Consider the following 17,762-nt stretch of genomic DNA (forward strand, 5'->3'; position numbering starts at 1 on the left):
GAAGTTCCCCAAGGATCTACAGGTTTTACACCTTTTGAATTGCTGTTCGGCCGTCAACCACGAGGGCTATTGGACGTGGCTCGTCAAGCTTGGGAGCAAGAGCCAGCCCCACAACGGTCAGTGATTGAGCACGTACGGGACATGAGAGGACGTATAGAGAAAGTCATGCCCATTGTCAAGCAACATCTGACCGAAGCCCAGCGCGCCCAACAGCGATTATATAACCGGCCCGCCCAACCCAGAGAGTTCCAACCAGGGGACAAAGTAATGATCCTGATACCTACCACCACCTCGAAGTTCTTGGCCTCTTGGAAGGGGCCATATACAGTGGTAGAAAGGGTAGGGCCGGTAAACTATCGAGTCCGTCAGCCGGGACGAAGAAGAGAAGAACAACTTTACCACATCAATTTGATGAAGAAATGGGTTGCAGCTCCAGGTCATCTAGTTGCCTTCTCAGAAGAAACTTCTCCCGTTGTCCATATAGGTGAGCAACTCTCACCGAATCAGAAGGCGGAGCTGCAAGCCTTGGTCGGTCAGTTCAGGGATGTGTTCTCAGAGAAACCGGGCCGAACCACCATCATCCAGCACGACATCATCACCCCACCTGGCACCATCGTCCGGCAGAGGCCTTATCGAGTACCAGAAGCTCGCCGGCTGGCTATCAACGATGAGATCCAAAAGATGAGGAAATTGGGAATCATCGAACCATCTCGTAGCCCGTGGTCCAGCCCCATAGTGATGGTCCCCAAACCCGACGGCACCCTCCGCTTCTGCAATGACTTCAGGAAGCTGAACGAAATTTCCAAATTCGACGGGTACCCCATGCCTCGGGTGGACGAGCTGCTGGATCGGCTGGGTGGAGCCCGATTCATATCCACGATCGACCTCACCAAAGGCTACTGGCAATTACCACTAAGTGAAAGCGCCAAGGAGAAAACCGCCTTCTCCACTCCCGGTGGGCACTGGCAATACCGGGTTCTTCCCTTCGGGCTCCACGGGGCTCCAGCAACATTCCAGCGTATGATGGACATCCTGCTGAGACCCCACCAGCCGTATGCAGCAGCATACCTCGACGACCTAATCGTCCACTCCGAGTCATGGGAAGAACATCTATCCCGGTTGCGGAGGGTGCTCCTTGATCTTCGTAGGGCTGGGCTCACAGCTAATCCCAAGAAATGCCACCTGGGTCTAGCAGAAGCAAAATACCTCGGTTTCCACATCGGTAGAGGTCTCATACAGCCACAACAGAACAAGATCAGAGCACTACAAGAAACTCCACAACCCACCACAAAGACCCAGGTACGTGCATTTCTGGGGTTAGCGGGCTACTATAGATGTTTCATTCCCAATTTCTCATCCATAGCCAGCCCGTTGACAGACCTGACCAGAAAGGGGCAGCCAGAGAAGATACAATGGAACAGGGAAGCAGATGGCGCGTTCCAAGCCCTGAAGACGGCACTAACATCTTCTCCGGTACTGCACGCACCTGACTTCGGCTGCCCCTTCATCCTACAAACAGACGCTTCCGACTCGGGCCTGGGCGCGGTCCTCTCCCAGGTCCACGGCGATGAAGAACACCCCATCATGTACGTGAGTCGGAAGCTTACCCCTGCAGAGACCCGGTACGCCACGGTGGAAAAGGAGGCCCTGGCGATCAAGTGGGCAATCCTGGAGCTCAGATATTATCTCCTTGGCAGAAGATTCACCCTGGTGACCGACCACGCTCCACTTCAATGGATGTCAACGGCGAAAAATAACAACGCTCGAGTCACCAGATGGTTCCTGTCGCTCCAGGATTATAACTTCACGGTACAACATCGAGCCGGGGCCTCCCACGGAAACGCCGACGGGCTCTCAAGGCTATGGTCAGGATGGGCAGGTCTGTCAAACCATTCTACCCCCCCTCACAATACTCTACCTTTTCTCCGCAGGACACCCAGGACCAGGACGACGCTAAGGGGGGGGGAATGTAACGAGCAATTATATGCCACGTCGCCCTGGTCGCAAATTTCACCCAGCTGGACCTTCATCAAGCCAGGATCGGACACAGCTGGAGCTCATCAAGCGGAGAGACATATAAGCCCAACCTACGCCAGGAGAAGATGAGCTTCATTCCTTCTATGACTCCCTGTGCTAATGCTTGTCTCTCTGTCTCTCCTTAGCGGACTCCAGCTCGTGACGATCCTGCACCCGACTACTCACCGTCCTTCACCTACTTCCCGGAGCACCAGAGCACCTCACCCTAAAGAAGAGCACCTTTTACAGCACACTCACTTTGTAAATAAAGCACCCTCCGGGGACTTGTCTGTAAACTCATCCTGTTGTGCCGCTGTTTTCCCTCTGCCTCGCTACAATATATATATATATATATATATATATATATATATATATATATATATATATATATATATATATATATATATATATATATATATATATATTAGTGCTGTCAAAATTAATGCATGCGATTAATTTGAAATAATTAAGGCGTTAAAAAAAATTTACGCAATTGACGCAGTTGCAGACTGTCATGTTTTTCTCCCTAAGTGAAAGTAAGATGTTTCTTTTCCGGACAGAGCGGCCATGTGACATAATCTGCAGCCCATCAGCTTTTCTTTATTGACATTGGGCTGACCCAATCACAAACATCCATGTTGGGTTCTGTGTAACGTAGGTGTGTATTTGTTGAGTTAAACATGTTTTTTAGGGTCTCTGACACATTGCTTTTATTATTTATCTCTATTTTATTAATCAACATTAACTGTGTGCGTCAGCAGGCAGTTTTTGTCATGTTCATTATTTATTAGGCTCCCTCGAAACACACAGGCACCCACATTTCCAGTGTGGATTATAATTTTATTATAATAATAAATGTAAAAAATGTAAGTTTTTAATTTGTCAACTCTCGTTATTTCCTATAAATGGCTTTTGTGCTTTTACAGAGTGGGAGTTGACATATTAAAGGGCGTGGGGTGATGGGGAGCATTTTGATTGATGTAGTGGGCCGCTCTGGCCCAAAGTGCCAGGGCCGATTATTTTGTCCCAGTCCAGCACTGCAATTAATACAATTGTTTGTATTCAATACTTTATTATTATTATTATTATTATTATTATTATTATTATTATTATACTGTAATGCCTGTATTTTGCCTTTTTTTTGCAGTCCACTTAGAATCCAACATGGAAATCAATGTTTTCGTTATTGGCATTGATTGTTTTGAAATTTAAATGTCATTAACATGCCTGTGTTTTTATTTCTGTAATAAATATGACTGTCAAGCAGGATCTTGATGGTTTATTGTGGGTATGTTGTTTTCATGAAGAAATCTGTGTTACAAGTTAAACAATAATTCTAATAACAATTATATTTTGAATTGAAATAGTTTTTGTCTTGCGTTTACATTAATTTTACATTCGAATAGCCAAAATTACAGGTTTCAGTCTTTTAAATGCGATTAATCGCGATTAATCTTTTTAAAGAAGTGCGATTTAGTAAATTTTTTTAATCGATTGACAGCACTTATATATATATATATATATATATATATATATATATATATATATATATATATATAAATAAATATATATATATACAATATCAAAAGTAACTAAGTAACTAATTACTTTGAGTAATTTTTACATAAGGTACTTTTTTTTACTCTTAGTGTAACTTTTAAGTAACTTTTAAGATTGTGAGTAACTTTTAAGATTGTTACTTTTACTTGAGTAAAAATTTTCGCAAGTACTTCAACTCATACTTGAGTACAGATTTTGGATACTCTACCCACCTCTGAGCCCTAGTAGAAATAGAGATGAAACAAATCAAATAATAATACAAACATGACATGTCAGTCTGTTTTACAAGCCATTCTCAAAAGTAAACACAATAATGTGAAACTTGAGCATAATAAAGTATAAAGACATCTCTGAAATGGTAAATATTCATCAAAATGTTTTCCTTGAGGACTGTGTGTGTGCTGTTAGTCGGTTTGTTTGCTTGCCACTAAATGAAAATTTAAAGTGCTGTTTTTGTGTTCGTTCCTAAAGCAGGCTGTGCCAGCTGTTTACCCCGAGAGCCAGTTATTTCATCCCCCAGCGAAAATAATTAAAAATGTATATTAATTCGAAGGCATTAGCAAGGTCATGAAAACGCTGGCACACCAGGGCGCTCTCATTAAGTTCTGTGTAATTATTCATGGCTCATTCTCATTCGGTCATTCTAAAGAAACTTGACTAGTCGAGTCGTGGAAATGAAATGATGAAAACACACCACTGCTGGGCATCCGTATGCTGAGAACGGATTTAAATCAAGCGGAATCACTTCTCGGCATTGACCTGGAGTCATTTCAGAAGTAAAGCAGATAATTCGCTCTGACCAGTCGAGGGCAAACATCAGTGTTTTTATTCCTCATTCTTGGTGGTTTAATCAAACTGATAAGTAGGGCCAGACGGAATCTGCTGACTTTTTTTTTTTTTACTATATCTGCTAAGAATTTTGATAAGAATCTGCGGAATTATTTTGGGAGTGTCATAAGTAAAATCTTAATATGCAAAAATAAAAAATAATAAATTTTTAACTTTTATTTAATGTATAAAAACGCAAATCCAATCAGATCAACTTTATTTGGTAAACAAAGCAAGTCTCTCATATAACATATCTACTAAAGTCAGAAAATATTACTGTATGAACTGCATTATACATAAATTAGATGAACGTTTTCATATTAGTCAATAATTTCACTGTAATTTAAAAACTGAATAAATATAGATGTACACACATTTACTCAAGTAAATAAACAAAATCAATGATGGGCTAAAAATCTGCGGAAATTGTGCGTGCAGAATGTGTGAGCCTACTGATAAGCCACTTTGGCACGCAACTCATCTCTGAGCATTTGAGGTTTCATTTTAGACATGGCTGCGGCAATTGCTCTAATATTAAACAGCCTATTTGACCTAAAACTTTTCACTGAGCTCAGTAAAATGTTCTTTGATAAGTTATTAATAATCTGTTTAATAATTCTTTAAAGCCAAAACGAATGGTAAAATACAGGTTGTAATTTTTTAAATTAAACAAATAGGCTATTTTCTAAAAAAGGTGCATGTCCGTGTTTATCACTCTATCAAATTAAACACAAATAAGACAAGTATGTAGGTTGCATTTTAGACATGGCTGCGGCAATTGCTCTAATATTAAACAGCCTATTTGACCTAAAACTTTTTACTGAGCTCAGTAAAATGTTCTTTGATAAGTTATTAATAATCTGTTTAATAATTCTTTAAAGCCAAAACGAATGGTAAAATACAGGTTATAATTTAATTTAATATAGGCTAGTTTAAATAAATAAATAAATAAATAAATATTAATAGCCTTAAAAAATAAATATATGACTAACATATTTTTAAATTAAACAATTTATTTATTTTCTAAAAAAGGCGCATGTCCGTGTTTATCACTCTATCGAATTAAACACAAATAAAACAAGTATGTATATTCAGTGTGTTAGAAGGAGCAGTCAATGCATGCACAAAAAATATAGTCTATAGTCCCCCTTATATAGGCTATTAATAACAGATATAATAGATCAGGGCTGGAGTGGGATTCATTTTCAGCCCTGGAGTTTCAAGCCAGACCGGCCCACCTCAGTTCACGACGGTCTATATTAAAATAAGGTCATTTCCAATTCAGGTTCTAGTGACACTATCACGTCTTTTTCAAGAAAACAGCTGCTTTAGAAATTCAAATGTTCAAAAGTCCTAACAGTATTATACGTCTTAACAATAAAAATTAAAAAAAAAAATATATATATATTTTCCAGGTGAGATTCGAACACGGGTCAGACGGCGTAGTAACCTAATGTGTTTACCACTGGTCCACTATAACGTTTATGTAGCAAGAAGAAAAAAAAATATTGGACTGTGACCTGCAACACGCGGTATTACTTTCTATTGATGGCTTATTCTTTTTCTCCCCTTTTTAGATTTCTGATCAAGTTATGTCAGATTTATTAATGTAGTGAATCATCTGATTTTCATTGAGCAGGTGTATTATTAATTAATATTAATTATTCAAATTCGCTGTTTGGGGTCGAATGATGATACATCATCATTAACATCATCGTTTCATCATCATTAACGTTAGTTAACCTGCGGGCTGCATTTTGCTCACGGGGCCACAAGAAAATAAAGAAGAAGAGCGGCACTGCGGCAAAATAGTGAATAAAAAGAGTGAAGCTATGGTCAAATAAATAAATAGATGAAAAAAATGCGACTGCTGAGAGTGCAAGCAGCTAGGGACACCGGCCCTCACGGCCAAAAAACGCACCGGCCCACCGGGAATTCTCCCGGTGCTCCCGATTAGCCAATCCGGCCCTGTAATAGATAAACAGCTTTATTTGTGAAAGCAAGAGAGAATCTTGCTGGAGTTCGGTTTTAAAGGAGTCTTAAATGATCAACGACCGCAACACGTCTTATTCCAGAATATTTGAGCTGGTTTCAAAATATTTCATTTTCTTCTTCAGTTGTTTCATTTTTTCAAATGGTTTTATTTAATGTATGAAATGCAAATTCAATCAGATCAACTTTATTTGGTAAACAAAGCAAGTCACTCATATAACATATCTACTAAAGTCAGAAAATATTACTGTATGAACTGCATTATACATAAATCAGATGAACGTTTTCATATTAGTCAATAATATTACTGTAATTTAAAAACTGAATAAATATAGATGTGCACACATTTACTTAAGTAAATAAACAGAATCAATGATGGGCTAAAAATCTGCGGAAATTCTGCGTGCGCTGATTCCCTGTGGGCCTACTGATAAGCCACTTTGGCACGCAACTCATCTCTGAGACAAACCACCTGTAGGAAACACTTGGACCAGTTTTGCACATTTGCACCAGACACTTTCTTACAATCACTCCATATCTCTCTCTAAAACAAAAAAAAACAAAACTGCATTCATGAAGTGTTCTTCACACAGGTGAGTGGACTTGACAAACCACCTGAAGAAACACTTTTCGCTATAAAAAAGCAAGCAAACAAACAAAAAACAACTCCCTTTCTTACACTAGCACTTCATTTTCTGAGCACTAAAGGCCCGTGCACACTGAGACGTTTTTTTGCTCACGTTTTCCGTCGACGTTTAACACCTCGTGACTAAATAAAGGGCGTCAATGTGATAGTGCACACCAACGTGCAAAACGGCAGGCGCAAAAGCGTCATTTAAAAAAAAAAACGCCTCATGCTCGTTTTTTGTATTTGACGCGCCGCGTTAAAACCTTCTCCTCCAACCAGATTGCCACTTTAGTTCACGTGCACGGAGAAAAACTAGCATGTGAACTTCCTCCCTTCCTCTTTTTCTGTTACAAGTGGGTGTCAGAAGCTTAAAGTTGTGTAGCGCCATCTAACATCAAGGAGTGATTTTGCATTCTCTTCTGCTCGACGCCAGAAAAAATTGCTTGGGTTTGAATGCAGAAAAACGTCTCGTTAAACGCTGACGATAAACGCAAGCGAAAAACTTCCTGGTGTGTAGGAGCAGTTCTTTTGAATAACTAGCTCTTGTTGTGTGTATTAGGGATGCAACGGTTAATCGGTTTCACTATTGACTGCACCTTAATTCGTCATGGTTAATTGTAAAGGCTTCTCGACATGGAACAAAACTTCTGAAACTGAACAAAGTTATGCCAACTGTGCGCTAGTTTGAAGTTCCGAGCTTGTACTAATACGCACACACACACATACGCTAATACGCACACACACTGGATTAACAATGGATGTTAACGAAGTCCCCTTTTACACTGTCAAGTCTTGATGCTCAATTCCGATATGTTGCCTATATCTGATTTGTTTGCCTGTCTGTTTACACGTTGTTTAAATGGTGACCCATATCCAATTCATGCGTTTACACTTGCCATACAATTTACGATGTCGCGCATGCATAAAGGCGGGTTCTAGCATCTGTGCCATGTTGATATGAATAATCCATTAAAAAAAATAATATTGTTTTGCTTGTGTCTAAACATTGCGATTATCCACACAAAATATTCTCACTATTTTGTTGCTGTCGTACCATGGATGTTTTCTCAAATTGTCATTAAACGTGGAGCTAACAATCTACTAGATAAAATAAGAATTTAATCGGTTGTCAACAGTTAAACAAGCCGAGTCCTTGCCAGAAGCGACCCGGACTCTACACACAGACTCGGGCCAAATATGGTTAACAGCAATCGGGCCAGTGGTTTACAGCCGCATCATGTGCGCGAGCGAGCAGCGGGCCATACTCGGCCCGGATAACACTAACCAATGCCGAGTCAGAGCCAGAAGCGCCGAAGGGGAGCCAAGCTCGGGCCGATTACTACCTGCTATCTGGGACTAGCCACGATGTAAGAAACTGTCTTGTTTTTAGCTCTGCGAAATATGCGAAGTGTAGTATAAGCAGTGAATGGTTTAGTCCAGATTTACCCCCACGCAGTTTATGTAATGGTATGGCCCTGATGTATGTGTGTGTGCACATATCACATCTTTTGCGCATGCAAGTTTCGTTATTTCTTTTCTTGCGCGTGTATTGGGAGTGACGTGTACGTGGTGCGCATGTGGGACAATGCGCTCATGCTTTCCAGGTGCACCTAATTGGAAAATTGGTCATGACTAGAACTGACCGATCAGCTTCATACTTTGTATGGAATACACACATTTCTACTCCAAAGAGAAAAAAAAAATACAAAAAATAGAAAAATTACCAAACAAGTTCATAATATAGTTGATCAAAAGTGCCTTTTAGACAGAAGTTCAGCAGCCTTTGACTACATTTGTTCCCTTTTAAAGGGATTAACATTAGACAAATATTTATTTATTTTATGATTTATTTAATTATTTACTTTTTTGTTTTGTTGTTTATTCTCAGTGTAAATTATTACTTGTTTACTATTGATGCCACGATTCTCAATATAAAATTCAACCGTACGGTACGACATCCACGGTTCAATACGCACTTGTGAATTGCGGTTTTCTCGATTTTGCGTTTAAATAATTTGTGAGTTCTATATCTTCCTGAATTGACTGTGTGCGACTCTAAATCCATGAGCTGAGATGAGGAAACTCCTCCCCGTGAGTAAATATCTAATCACTATGCTCTAAAGTTAGGGGGCGCTTGACCATCATTCCACACTATAACATTGCGAGCGGCAGTGAAGTGAGGCTGAGGCCACAGTACAAGGAAGCGCCAGCGAAGTGAGGCAACAGTACGTCTTTAAAATCTGCGGTATGAGGACATTTTGGTTTTGCTTTTAAGCATAATGACAATAAAAGAAAAAACGGTGAACAAAAAATAACTGTGTGCAAGCATTGTTTTACACCTATAACCATGACTACACATCAGCAGCGCCATCACATCAATATCACTGTCTGAAGGCAGGACAGCAGAGAAGGTAATAAAGTCCTCCAAATAGCAACAATCCCTCGCTGAATCTTTCAAGCAAACAAACCCAACTGGTTCCGAGAGACACGGAAAAATAACAAAGGCAGTGCGGGTGTTTATTGCTAAAGATTTGCAGCCGTTTTCGGTGATTGGAGATGTGGGCTTTTGTCATCTTATAAAAGCACTCGATTCGCTTTACAGACTACAGTCTCGCATTTTTTCTGCGCCGAGATAATTAAGATGTTTTATTTATGTTTACTGAAGTACAAATGTTTATTTGAAATGGCCAATTTATCTTTATTAACTTCACATGTGTGTTTATCTTCAAAGTGTAGGATTTTATGTGTTTTGCCAGTTTGTACATGGGCTACCAGCAGCTGAGATTTCAGTGTTAATTTTTTTATACAATACACCAGGTACTAGTGTACTTTTCTTGGCTTTTAAGTAAAACAAAATGAGTATTGCAATAAATTGTTTTTATTTTTTTCTCCTTATCCTCTTACTGTTCCTATTGCCTATAGAATAAAATAAAAAAACACGTGTCAAGCCATGAGAACCAAACCGAAAACCGTGTTAAACTGAGGTATGTATTGAGCCATGAACTAACTGTATTGTTGCATCCCTGTTGTTTACATTTCTAAAAACATCATTTCTCACTTACATTTAAGTCCAAAGAGAAATGGACTTTAGGTTGTTTTTTATTATCACGATTCATTCATGGGGTATAAAAAACACAAGATCCCCCCCTCAAATGCAAACATTTACTATAGATTTCCTAAATTAGTTTCAGGGTTTTATATATGGACACATTTTCAATAATTTTATTCTCCGTTTAGAGAGAAAAAGTCTGTCTGAGTTGATTTAAAGCATACAGTCGCATTCCCCTTTGCGTTTTGTAATTGTAATGCCAGTCATTTGTTTGATTTTTCTTCTTTTTTTTTTTTTTTTTAGGAGGCACACATCGTTATGATTTCATTTTACATGAATGTCTTCCTGCCATTGAGTAAGTTGATTTGTTCTAAACATCGTCTTTGTTCAAATGTCAATTCAAATACGTTCTTTATGCACAAAGGATAAAAGGGATCAAAGCTGGTCTGCATGAATAATTTATCCTCAAAGTGAAGAGAATAAGCGTGATTTCTCCCTCCTGTCACTCAAACTTGCTGAGAAAAACAAACGCTATGAAAGTTCAGAGAGTTACAGACAGAAAAGAAACATGAAACCTGTACAAATATCTGCTTCTAGATTAGATTTGAATTAATGAGCATGCATATATTGCCTGATGCTATTAGTTAAATAAATAGGAAATAAAATTAGTTTGTGGTTTTAGGATTGGAATTGTAACTAGTGCAGGTTTATGTATTGTGTATATATAATTCAGACCTCATTTGTAAATATAATATGTGACCATGAAGCATAAAACTATTCTTGTTGCACAGGGGGTAGCCAAATATACAGAGTATGGGTCAAAATGGCAAAAATCCTTGTAATATTTAGTAAAGATCATGTTTTTATTATAAATAATTTTTGTTAATTCATTTTTGATTAGTTATTAATATGGATTGCTAAACACTTAGGGCCCTGTCATACACCCAGTGCAATAAGGTTTGTTTGTCGTGATTTGTTGTTATTTTCACACCAGCGCAACTGTAATTTTCACATTTTGCGCTGCGTTGTTTAAATATTAAATGCATTTGCGCCACTTTGTGGACTCATGGGTGTGCTGGTCCAAAAAAGAGGTGTGTTAATGCGCATTATTGGCACATTGCTATTTTGAGGAACTAAAATAGACCACGACATTGACCAAATAAAAACTGCTCTAAAGTCCAGCGCAAAGCACGTTAGTTATGCGCCTATGCAGGTCCAAACGCTTACTCATTGATTAATACACACAGGATGTACTAAATTAATTAATGAATAAGTAAATAAAGGATTAAATAAATGAATAAATAAATAAATGAACGAAGAAATAAATAAACAAATAAATGAAGGAATAAACAAATGAATAAATAAATAAACAAACAAACAAATGAAGGATTAAATAAACGAAGGAATAACAAGTAAATAAATAAATACATTAAGCAATAAATTCAGCAATGAAGTAATGAAGGAATAAATAAAATAATCAATGCAGTTAAAAATAAATCAATAAATAATCAATCGAAAAATAAATAAACAAAAAAAGGAATAAATAAATAAAGGAATAAATAAAGAAATTAATTCTTAATCAATCAATTAATGAAGGAATAAATAAACTAAATAAATAAACAAATAAATGAAGAAAAAAAATTAATTAAGCAATAAATTAAGTAATGAAGCAATAAAACAAATAAACAAAAAAAATAAAGGCATAAATAAGTAAATAAATAAAGAAAGGAATAAAAAATAAAATCAATCAGTTAATGAAGGAATAAATAAATAAACAATAACTAAACAAATAAATGAAAAAAAATAATTAAGTAATAAATTGAAGTAAAGAAGGAATAAATTAATAAACAAAAATGAAGGAATAAATAAATAAATAAAAGAAGGAATAAATAATCAAGGAATAAAATGCAAAACAAAAATAAAGGAATAAATAAATAAATGAAGAAATAAAAAAATATTAACAAATTAATTAACTAATTAAGCAGTGAAGTAATGAAGGAAAAAATATATAAAATAACAAATGAAAGAATAAATAAATGAATAAACAAATAAATAAATTCATAAATTATGTGATGAAGAGATACACATGTATAAAGACATGAATGAAGTAATAAATGAATGAATCAATAAGTAAATAAATAAAATAATTAATAAAGCTCATAATAATATGACTGAATAAACTCCAATTGCTACATTTAAGTTTCATATTTCAATTTGTTTGCGGTAGTATTCATGCCTCCTGAATACTGAATCATGTATTTATTAAAGCAGTCTACTCAAAAACAAACAATGACACTGTTTTTAACCATTATTGCTGGCTTTATCATATTTTAATCAGTCCAGTTCTACCAGACATTACATGTGTTATTTAGGCGTTAATGAAACAGATGAAAAGGACGCCTGATGAAAAACAACTAGATAGCGATCAATAAAAATGATAGATTATGACTTGTTCGCACTGAACACATTGATTTGTAGGACACGTAATGTTGTTCATTTATTTAATGATGAGCTTTGTTCGCCCTCAGGACAATAAATGTTCTTTTCCAGCGCTCATTACAGTCTTTAATCTTATATTGTCAATATACTTCTGTTTTTTACCGCCTCCTGTAATTAATTTGTTATTTTTAGTTTTTGTCTGTGTTGCTCTGCTGAACAATCCTCAGCTCTGCTACACACATTTATTTTCCTATATCATATGGAGGACAGGCGAACCAGGGGCGCAGTAGGTAGTGGGTCGCTGGTCGCACAGCAAGGAGGTCGCTGGCTCGCTGGTTCGAGCCTCAACTCAGTTGGCATTTCTGTGTGGAGTTTGCATGTTCTCCCTGCATTCAAGTGGGTTTCCTCCAGGTGCTCCGGTTTCCCACAGTCCAAAGACATGCGGTACAGGTGAATTGGGTTGGCTTAATTGTCTGTAGTGTATAAGTGTGTGTGAATGTGTGATGGGCTGCGGCTGGAAAGACACGCGCTGCATAAAAACTTGCTGGATAAGTTGACAGTTCATTCCGCTGTGGCAACCCCGGATTAATAAAGGGACTACTAAGCCGACAAGGAAATGAATGAATGAATGAATATGGAGGACAAAATCTGCAAAATAAATATGCAAATATTTTTTTTACAAATAAATAAACAAAACAATGAATCAGTCAATCAATCAACAAATTCCTGTATAAATAAAACAATAAATTAATAAATAAATCTATAAATTCCCGCATAAGTAAATATATAAATAATTAATAGTGCATTTTTGCTGCCGAAACATTCGTGAAAATGATTTATACATTTATTTATGCAGGAATTTGTGAATTTATTTATTTTGTTTTATTTAATTATTTGGGCATTTTTTTAATTGTTTTATTTATGCAGGAGTTGTGGAGTCATTAATTTAATTGTGTATTCATTTATTGCTTTATCTATGCCAAAATATGAAGATTTACTTTATTTGCATAAATAATTTCATTGTTTTATTTGTGTGTGTGTGTATATATATATATATGTATATGTTCTTTATGCAGGAATTCGTGGATTTAAATATGTATTTATTTATTTGCATACTTATTCATTTATTTTATGCAGGAATTTGTGGATTTATTTGAATATTTTTTGTTTATTTGCATATGTATTTATTGTTTTATCAATGCAGAAATTTATGGATTTGTTTTGTTTTATTTATTTATTTATTTTTAATATTTATTTATTTACTAACCTGCTCTAACCCTAATATGGAGGACAAATAAATAAATAATACATTTAAAATAAATAAAATATAAAGCCACAAAATCTTGCATAAATAAATATATAAATAATTCATATTGTATTTTCTTTATGCATTTTTTTCTTATTGTCTGCACTATTAATTATTAAGATATTTATGCTGTAATTTATGGCTATATATATATATATATATATATATATATATATATATATATATATATATATATATATATATATATATATATATATATATATATATATACATACACACACACACACACACACACACACACAAATTGCTGCACAAAAAATATTTAATTGTGCATATAGTATATGTTAATACTTAGGAGGAAATTTTTAATTATATAAGAAACTCCTTCTATTTTTCCTTCTGTCTGCTCAGAAACACCATTTTTGTTTGATTTTGCCGATTTAGAAAAGACCAACATGAATAGATAAATGATTTTTCTGTTCTCTTGCACAGAGTGAAATAAATCAGGTCAGGCTTTTTGTCAACTGTTTGGCACTCAGGAAAACTTTGCCTTGAAGTGTGCATAGTTTATAGGCATTGTGCACTTATAAATACTTGCATGGGAGGAGAAGGGTATATTAAAAAAAACGTACATAAAGCATGCACAGTCAGAGCAGATAGAGTAAATGAATGTTCTGAGTTTTAGAGGATGTCAGTTCAGACTGGAAGATTGTACGTTTTGATGATTTTAACTAGTACCATCAAAGCCAGCATAATAAATTCTTTCAAATGTAAATGAGTCAATGCATTAGTCTGAACACTGTCAAAGAGCACCATAAATAAAGTACATGAAGAACTTGCCGGAAACACACAGATGTGACTGCTGGGAAGTCTGAATCTTTCAAGAAATGCCATTTTTATTGGATATTTTGATTAAAAGAAATAGTAAAAAAAAATATGGTGAGGATATCCAGTTGGGCCTTAGTTTTGTCAAAATTGAAAAAAATATTCATCATTAGTTAATAATGATTTGCACATTTACTGAAGACTCTAAACAGATCATTTTAATGAGGCTCTATTTTGACAATCCATGTGCAAAATCCAAAGCATTAGGCGTGTGTCAGAATCCACTTTTGCTATTTTAGGGATGGATAAATCTGCTTTGTGCCGTAGCGCATGGTCTAACAATGCTGAGCTTATTTTCTTAATGAGTTATAGGTGTGTTTTGAGAATAAATTAATCAGTTTCATCTCCCATTTCCTTTAAGGGTCAGTTGCGTCGTGCCATAGCGCATTTGCTATTTACATGGCAGACTTTTTAAGTGTAAAAACTGAACGCTTCACTAACGAGAAAACAGTTAAACAGAGCATCTGCAGCGAGAGGATAAAGAATGAGCCTTGTCATTATTTACTTTCGCTTTTACTCTCGTGAATAGGGAAATGTGTTATACGCACAGATATCCATTAGCCTACAGAACTTATTTCGTTATATCCAAATACACATGGGCTACGTCCGAAACCGCATACTTCCATACTATATAGTACGCTAAAAGCCGAGTAGTGTGTCCGAATTCATAGAATTCGAAAAACAGTATGCGAGAACTACCCGGATGACTTACTACTTCCGGCGAGATTCTAGAGTGCGCATCCCATGCATGCTGCGCTATCCCATGATGCCCCGCGAGCGAATTCATAAATGGGAGTAAAGCGACGCAACTGACGCGGGCAGGTCACGTGACCATGACAAAATGGTGGCTATAGTACGTCCGAATTCCATTAATACTTTTTACTTTCATACTGTATAGAACGTACTTTTCTAACGACCGAGTAGTACGTTTAAATTCAAATGCAGTACCTACGGAGTAGTAGGCGGTTTCGGACGCAGCCATGCTGTGCCTCATATGGTCTAAAACCTGTCAAGTGGCTTATTTTATATAAATAAGCATATAATAAATAATACTATTAACAATAACATTATACAAAAGCAAATTGTCATGATTAACCTAAAAAAGCCCCCCGAGATGAAGAAGGCATGGAGGCGGTGGTTTTTATATTTATGTAGAAAATTATATTTTTTGTAATATTTTAATCCTCGTTTATCCTCTTCTTAATACACCTCCTTTTTTAGACCAGAACGCCTATGGGCGCACATATGAGCGCAAATACATTTGCTATTTAAACAGCATAACGCAAAACGTCAAAACAACTCTTGCGCCAAGCTGAAACTAGCAAACAACAATTGTGTCACGTCCTGCGCTGCGTTGCGCCGGGTGTATGATAGGGCCCTTAGGCCCTATTGTAATGATTTAGGCGCAGAGTCTAAAGCGCAAAAGCATTAAGGCCGTGTCTGAATTAATTTTTGCTATTTTAAGGATGGAAAAATACGCTCTGCACTCTAGCGCATAGACTTTTGGGGTTGGGCTTATTCTCTTAATGAGTTCTGGCTGTGTTTTGAGAAATAACCAATCAGAGTCTCGTCTCCCATTCCTTTTAAGAGTCAGTTGCATCACACCATGGCGCATTTGGTATTTGTTAAACAGGACATCTGCAGCATCAGGATAAAGAACGAGCCTCCTCCATTATGCCTCTTTACTTTCTCTTTACTCCTTTACTTTGGTGGAGTAAGGACACGGTGGAATCTCACTCCACTGAAGACGTACAATAGCCTACATATTTAATTTAGTTTAAGCGTAAAGATTTGTTTCAAAACTATTTCTAAATTCTATTCTAATCTCCAGCCAACAAATAAATAAACAATAAAAAATAATACAAACATTATACAGATGCAAATTATTAATAAAATGAAAAAAGCCCCCCGAGGTGAAGAAAGCATGGAGGCAGGGGTTTTCATTTGTATGTAGAAAATAATCAATTTGTAACGTTTTAATCTTTTAATTTTTTTTCATATGTAAAGATATTTGTGTTTGTGTGTATTAAGCAGTGTCTAAGCATTTAAAGCACTAATGTGCTCTACTGGACTTCAGACCTACTTTCAGTTGGCCTATTGTGAAGTCTATTTTAGTTCCTCAAAATAATAATGCACCAACAATTCGCCTTGACACACCTAGACCAGCACACAGATAAGTCCACAGTGGCGCAAATGGATTTGTAATTTAAACAACATGGAAAAAAAGGGGAAAGGGTTGCGCTGGTCTGAAAATAGCAACACATCTTGCATAACACGTCTTGCACCTTATTGTGCCGGGTGTATGATAGAGGCCCTACTGCGAACAGATCATTTTATTGAGTGAATCATTTGCTGAAGGCTCACTCTGACCAGATAATTTGAATCAGTGAATCCTTTGCTAGAGAGTCACGCTAAACAGATCATTTTAAAGAGTCCCTATTTTGCATTAAAAAGGGTCATATTTTGGTTTTAAGCTTCTCCAACAACTTGCTGATATGCGTACAAGGCTAAAAAACACCTTTATTGTCATATAATATGCAATTATCCAATAATTATCTCAGCGACTCCCACATGATTCGTTCAGCGATTCATTTCTTCCCAAACCCCTCCTTAGCATAAAGCTAATCTGCTGTGATTGGACCGACGACCCAGTCTGTTGCGATTGGTCGACTGCGTTCAGCACAAGCAGAAGTGCTCACCATGGAAGTAGCAGAAAGTATGTGAGAGCCCAATGCAGGAATGCAATAAAGCAATGCAGTCAAACGCCAGCATATTCCTCTACTCTTAGTTAGTTAGTTATTTAGCTAGTTGACTTTATTAGTACACGTATGTAGATTATTTTTGCAGCAAAGTTTGGCATTTAATACAATTAAATCACACATATACAGTTAAAGTTAGAATTATTAACCTCTATTTTTCCCTATGTTTTAAAAATATTTCCCAAATGATGTTTAACAGAGCAAGGAAATTTTCACAGTATGTATGATGATATTTTTTTCTTCTGAACGCGAATGATTGGTTAATATCAGCTGTCAATTACTCAGTCAGTGCCTTCTGCCTTCGGATGACAGAGCGATTTACTACTGCGAAAAATTGTA

The 17,762-nt window shown here is 36.5% G+C and overlaps 3 protein-coding genes across 7 annotated transcripts in view; 2 read left to right on the top strand and 1 right to left on the bottom strand.

Annotated features, from left to right (window-relative positions):
- Positions 1–17,762, top strand: part of cpsf2 (cleavage and polyadenylation specific factor 2) — a 495,879-nt gene that overhangs the window by 216,085 nt on the left and 262,032 nt on the right. The window lies entirely within an intron of this gene.
- Positions 1–17,762, top strand: part of LOC147832348 (uncharacterized) — a 298,807-nt gene that overhangs the window by 55,317 nt on the left and 225,728 nt on the right. For both annotated transcript variants that reach the window (XM_087299007.1, XM_087299006.1), the window contains exon 2: positions 10,377–10,428. The gene's annotated coding sequence lies outside the window, so the exon portion shown is untranslated. The remainder of the gene's footprint in view (positions 1–10,376; positions 10,429–17,762) is intronic.
- Positions 1–17,762, bottom strand: part of tmem121ab (transmembrane protein 121Ab) — a 119,238-nt gene that overhangs the window by 31,347 nt on the left and 70,129 nt on the right. The window lies entirely within an intron of this gene.

The sequence above is a fragment of the Danio rerio genome, chromosome 20, assembly GCF_052040795.2.
Source record: "Danio rerio strain M-AB ecotype USA chromosome 20, GRCz13ab, whole genome shotgun sequence".
In the NCBI taxonomy this organism is placed as follows: Eukaryota; Metazoa; Chordata; class Actinopteri; order Cypriniformes; family Danionidae; genus Danio; species Danio rerio.